The following is a 5,463-nucleotide window of genomic DNA, read 5'->3' as shown; positions in this document are numbered from 1 at the left end:
AACAGAAAAATACAGCTTCCTTCTTTACAAAAAAAAAATCTGAGCACCTTTTAATACTTCAAACTGATTTAAAGTTTGAACATGTTGCATTTTGGCATTAGGATAAAAAAGAAACAAAAACCTCCCCATCTGAGCTTGAACAGCTCCATGAAAACAGAACATTCCTTTCTTTGGGGGCAGTGGAAAAAAAAAATCTGTGTTGAGTCTGACTCATGGATTTTTTTCACAGCTTGTGACTGTAATAACTATTGAAGCCAGTGCTCTTTCCAGGATCAGAAACCTTGTCCATTTCTCTTCTATATGAAACTAAGCAGTCTGTCTTTTTTTTTCTCTGCCTTTCCCTCATTGTTGTGATGTAATCAAACGGTGTGATAAATACTTTTTCACCAGTTTGGACCCGCCCATTCCACTTAATGACTGTACCTTGCTGACTTCAAGAAAGCTTCTGGACACACCCTTCTTATCAGAAACTCCAACCATTTCAGGAATGTAAGAGGATAATTAAACTTCCTTCATAGAAACCCAATAAACCTCTAGTAAAAAAACTACCCATGTAAGATTGGTTTAACACTCAAAGCTCAACAGCTTAGCTTGTCTAGCTCAGAAGTGGGTAGGATGACCCACTGGACAAAACCTCCTCAGAAACTTGTGACATTCTTCATATTGCAGTGTAATTCTGTAGTAAAAATAGGAAAAAAAATCTGAAACTGTCTTTTCTTATACATTCTGGAAATCTGAAAATGAAATTAAAACTTTAGTCCCTTTTTTCTTGAGTATCCAACATTTAGAGAGAGCAGGTGATTTCCACAAAGCAAGAATCCTAAAATGGGTAATCACAAAGCAGTTGAGCTGAAATATTTTGAACTATACAAATAAAATTATTATTATTATTATTATTATTACTATTACTATTATTATTATTATTATTATTATTATTATTATTATTATTATTATTATTATTATTATATGTATACTGTACATACCGAATCCTAAATGCAGATAATTATTATTTATTATGAAATTTATTTAAATGTGGGTATACTCAAAAATAGATCCCTTTTCATTCTATGAAGCAACCTACTCCACAGTCTGGATATAAATAATCACAACTGTTTACTTTTTTAAAAAAAGCATAATTTCCAATTATTGCCCAACAATGTGAATAAATTTGATATTTTTATTCCATCTTTCAAAAAAGATCACCAGAAATTCATTTGTTTTCTTCATATGAGAGACAGTGACAATGTATACACATTTGGCCATGTGAAAAAGAATTTTAATTACACAATTCAGTGCATTTAACTCAAACATTTATTCTTTTTATATGTCAAGTTGCAATCTTTCATAAGCCATGGTCCATCAACTGATGGGTTCATGAATATAGACCAGGGGTGTCAAACTGCCAGCCCACGGGCTAGATGTATCATATCCAAACCGCGCCCACCCCATTGCCAGCAATGTAAAAAAAGTCGTGATGTCACGACACGTCACGTGACGTTGCGAGTTTGACACCCCTGATATAGACCTCCAGTGATCATTATGGTTTTGGTCAATTAAGACTTTTATATAATGCTTTTTCACAAGACAGTATAGATCAGCTTACCAACATTACTCATAGTCATGCCACTTGCAATATACTTCACCAACAGGAAGTACTGTACTAGTGAGTTTGGGCACATTTTAACAGTATACAAATACAGCCAAAGTTCAGCTTTACCCCAAGCACATTCACTCTATTCTATGCAAACCAACTACCTCTTATTTAGAGACTATTTTGCAAGCCAGCATAAGTTTACCACATTCAAGTTCTTTCTTCTTGCTTTTAAGAAAATAGTCTTCACTCCCCAAAATTACACTAAAGTAAACTTGTTAGACATTAAGTCTACATTCTCTTTTAGAGGGGTAATTCTTGTCTCTGCAGATATGGGTGTACTCATTCACCATGTGAAACCATCAACCAGGGGAGGTGTATAAATAAACAAGGAACCTCTAAACTAAAAGGATAAACTAAAAGATATAATAAAACTCCTATATACTTGCCTTAACTGGTGAAAATGTATTAATACTACAATGACTTCACAAGGGTCCATTGAAGGAAGCCCTTTTTCATTTTTTCAAGCTTTAATCTGGTATAATTCATTGCAGTAGAATATGGACTAAATACTGGACACTGTAATTGCTATATTGAACCCTTTAATTCAGGGGTGTCAAACTCAATTTCATTGAGGGCCGCATCAGCATTGCGGTTGCCCTCAAGGGGCCGGGTGGGTATGGCCAGGGTGGGCGTGGCCTACTGGGTGGGTGTGGCTAGAGTGCATATGGCCTACTGGGTGGGCATGGCCAGCTCTACATTGTTCACATCAAGGGTGCCTATGGGGGGCCTAGGCAGGAGCGGGACAGATCTGAGGGTCTCTGGCAGAAGGAGGGTCTCTGGGCCAGGGCCAAGGCAGTGGGGGCCGTTCCCTCACTGTTTCCAGGATGGCTTTGCGGGCCACATGAAACCACTTCGCGGGCCGGATCTGGCCCCCGGGCCTTGTGTTTGACATGTCTGCTTTAATTGATTCATACCCTAGTACTAATTGTATCACTTTGTTAAATAAATATATTTTTATATAGTCAAAAATGCCTTTTCAAAAATAAAATGTATATTCCATAATCATCAACCACAGCTAGATGCAGGGATCCAAATCCAAAGGAATATTAATGCAATAAGATAAAATTTATTTATTTATTTTTATTTTAATTCCATTTATATCCCGCCCTTCTCCGAAGACTCAGGGCGGCTTACAAGCTTAGCAGTAGCCTTCATTCTATGTATATGCCTGCTTATTAGGGCTTTCACACACACACACCCCAAGCGGCATTACTACAAAGTCAGTTTAATTGCCCCCAACAATCTGGGGTATTATTAAAAAAATAAATTATTCAAAATTAAGATATAAAAGATATTTCTAGATTAGTAGGCACTTACATTTTTCCTGGTCCTGAGATTGTTTTAGGTACAACTGAAAAATTTTAAACCAGCATATTAGAATATTATAATCTCTATATACTAAATATTACATTATCTTAGTGTTTGCAATTTTAGTTCACAGCCATTTTGGAATTAATGAATTTTAGACCTTTAATATCATTTTGCATTTTAACCTGTTCCCTTTTATGCCTTCTGCAATGCTCTGCCTAATTCAGATATTTTGAAATCTGAAAAGCTTATATGTTTGCCATGTATGATACCCAATGCACAGTATGTAAATATTCATAGATCTTACAACAGCCTGTTTGCAAAAAATATATTTTACTATGAGCTAACAACCAGTAGTTTGTCCTCATAACTCATCATTTAGCCAGCGATAATTTCCCACAACCCTCCTATTCCTCTATAAATCTTCTATATGATCTCCCAGCATTTCTGGTCCTTTTTAAATGAACAATGCTTTGCCATGGCTTATCTTCCTTCCACAGCACAATGTGGAAGGCACAATTATTTTTCTCTTTTGCGTTGATTGGGGGCTTTTTTCAGGCAAAATACGATTGTCTGAATCTTTCACCTGGATTTTCACATCACCCTTGCTAAATTGCAGTGAAGCATGATGATTGTTGTTGTTAGCTCCGAAGTCGTGTCCGACCCATCGCGACCCTATGGACAACATTCCTCCAGGCCTTCCTGTCCTCTACCATCTTCTGGAGTCCATTTAAGCTCACGCCTACTGCTTCAGTGACTCCATCCAGCCACCTCATTCTCTGTCGTCCCCTTCTTCTATTGCCCTCGATCTTTCCCAGCATTAGGCTCTTCTCCAGTGAGTCCTTCCTTCTCATTAGGTGGCCAAAGTATTTGAGTTTTAGCTTCAGGATCTGGCCTTCTAAAGAGCAGTCAGGATTGATCTCCTCTAGGACTGACCGGTTTGATCACCTTGCAGTCCAAGGGACTCGCAGGAGTCTTCTCCAGCACCATAGTTCAAAGGCCTCAATTCTTTGGCGCTCAGCCTTTCTTATGGTCCAACTTTCACTGCCATACATTGCAACTGGGAAGACCATAGCCTTGACTATACGCACTCTTGTTGACAGGGTGATGTCTCTGCTTTTTAGTGTGCTGTCTAGATTTGCCATGGCTTTCCTCCCCAGGAGCAAGCGTCTTTTAATTTCTTGGCTACAGTCCCCATCTGCAGTGATCTTGGAGCTCAGGAAAATAAAATCTGTCACTACTTCCATTTCTTCCCCATCTATTTGCCAGGAATTGAGAGGGCCGGATGCCATGATCTTGGTTTTCTTAATGTTAAGTTTCAACCCAAGTTTTGCACTCTCCTTCTTCACCCACAACAAGAGGCTCTTTAGTTCTTCTTCACTTTCTGCCATTAGAGTGGTATCATCTGCGTATCTTAGGTTGTTGATATTTCTTCCGGCAATCTTAATTCCAACTTTTGATTCATCTAGCCCTGCCTTTCTCATGATGTGCTCTGCATATAAGCTAAATAGGCAGGGCGACAGTATACAGCCTTGCCAGACTCCTTTCCCAATTTTGAACCAATCAGTGGTTCCGTGTCCAGTTCTCACTGTTGCTTCTTGACCCGCATATAGGTTTCTCAAGAGACAAATAAGATGGTCTGGTACTCCCATCTCTTTAAGAACTTGCCACAGTTTGTTATGATCCACACAATCAAAGGCTTTAGCATAGTCAATGAAGCAGAAGTAGATGTTTTTCTGGAACTCCCTAGCATGATGATAAATTGGGCCAATTGTATTTATTCGATCCACCTCATCCATACAACTACTGCATGGCTGAACACAACTGGGGTTCCAGATCCTGGAGTCTGCATCCTAATGTCCGTCTTCTCCCTGATCAAGATCAGCCTATGGGCCTCCTTAGGATCAAAGCTTCTGGACTGACATTCCTTCAGCTAAGCAAGTTCCTTGGGAGCTGTTGGGGAATAAAACGAAAGGGAAAAATCCTGTATTTCTTGCTGGGGGACAAAAGGGCACGGTACAAAAAGAGGAATTACACAGAGAAGGCTTCTTGTTCTGAAACTTGCGCTTCCACCTGCAACCCCCACCTGCGGACAGAATTTCCCGATCTCTTTCCCCCAATTAACTGTCTATGGCGTGAACCAAACGCGCATGCGCCTTCCTCTAATCCATCTTTGGAATCCAGGCCAGCAGGTATTTCACCTTTTTTGCCGGGCGCAAGCGCATTGGCCCGCCCCCGGTGGCCCTGCTCTAGCAGGTGTATCGCCTCTTTCCTCTTTCTCCCGCAGAAACAAGCGCGCAGGCGCGTTAGGATTCGCAGGTGCGGTTGGGCTGTCCCTCCCGGCGCATGCGTGCCCTGCTCACCGTCTCACACACACACACACCCCATCCCGATTCCCCTCCCTGGAGGTGCAGGTGCCAGCGCTAGGCAGTCCGGCCGGCAGACGCACGCACGCACCCACGTACGCACGCACGCCCCCTCTGCTTTAGCTCCCGGGCAGG

This window comes from Vipera berus (assembly GCF_964194415.1).
Source record: "Vipera berus genome assembly, chromosome: 3".
Taxonomy (NCBI): Eukaryota; Metazoa; Chordata; class Lepidosauria; order Squamata; family Viperidae; genus Vipera; species Vipera berus.
This window is presented reverse-complemented; position numbering follows the sequence as displayed.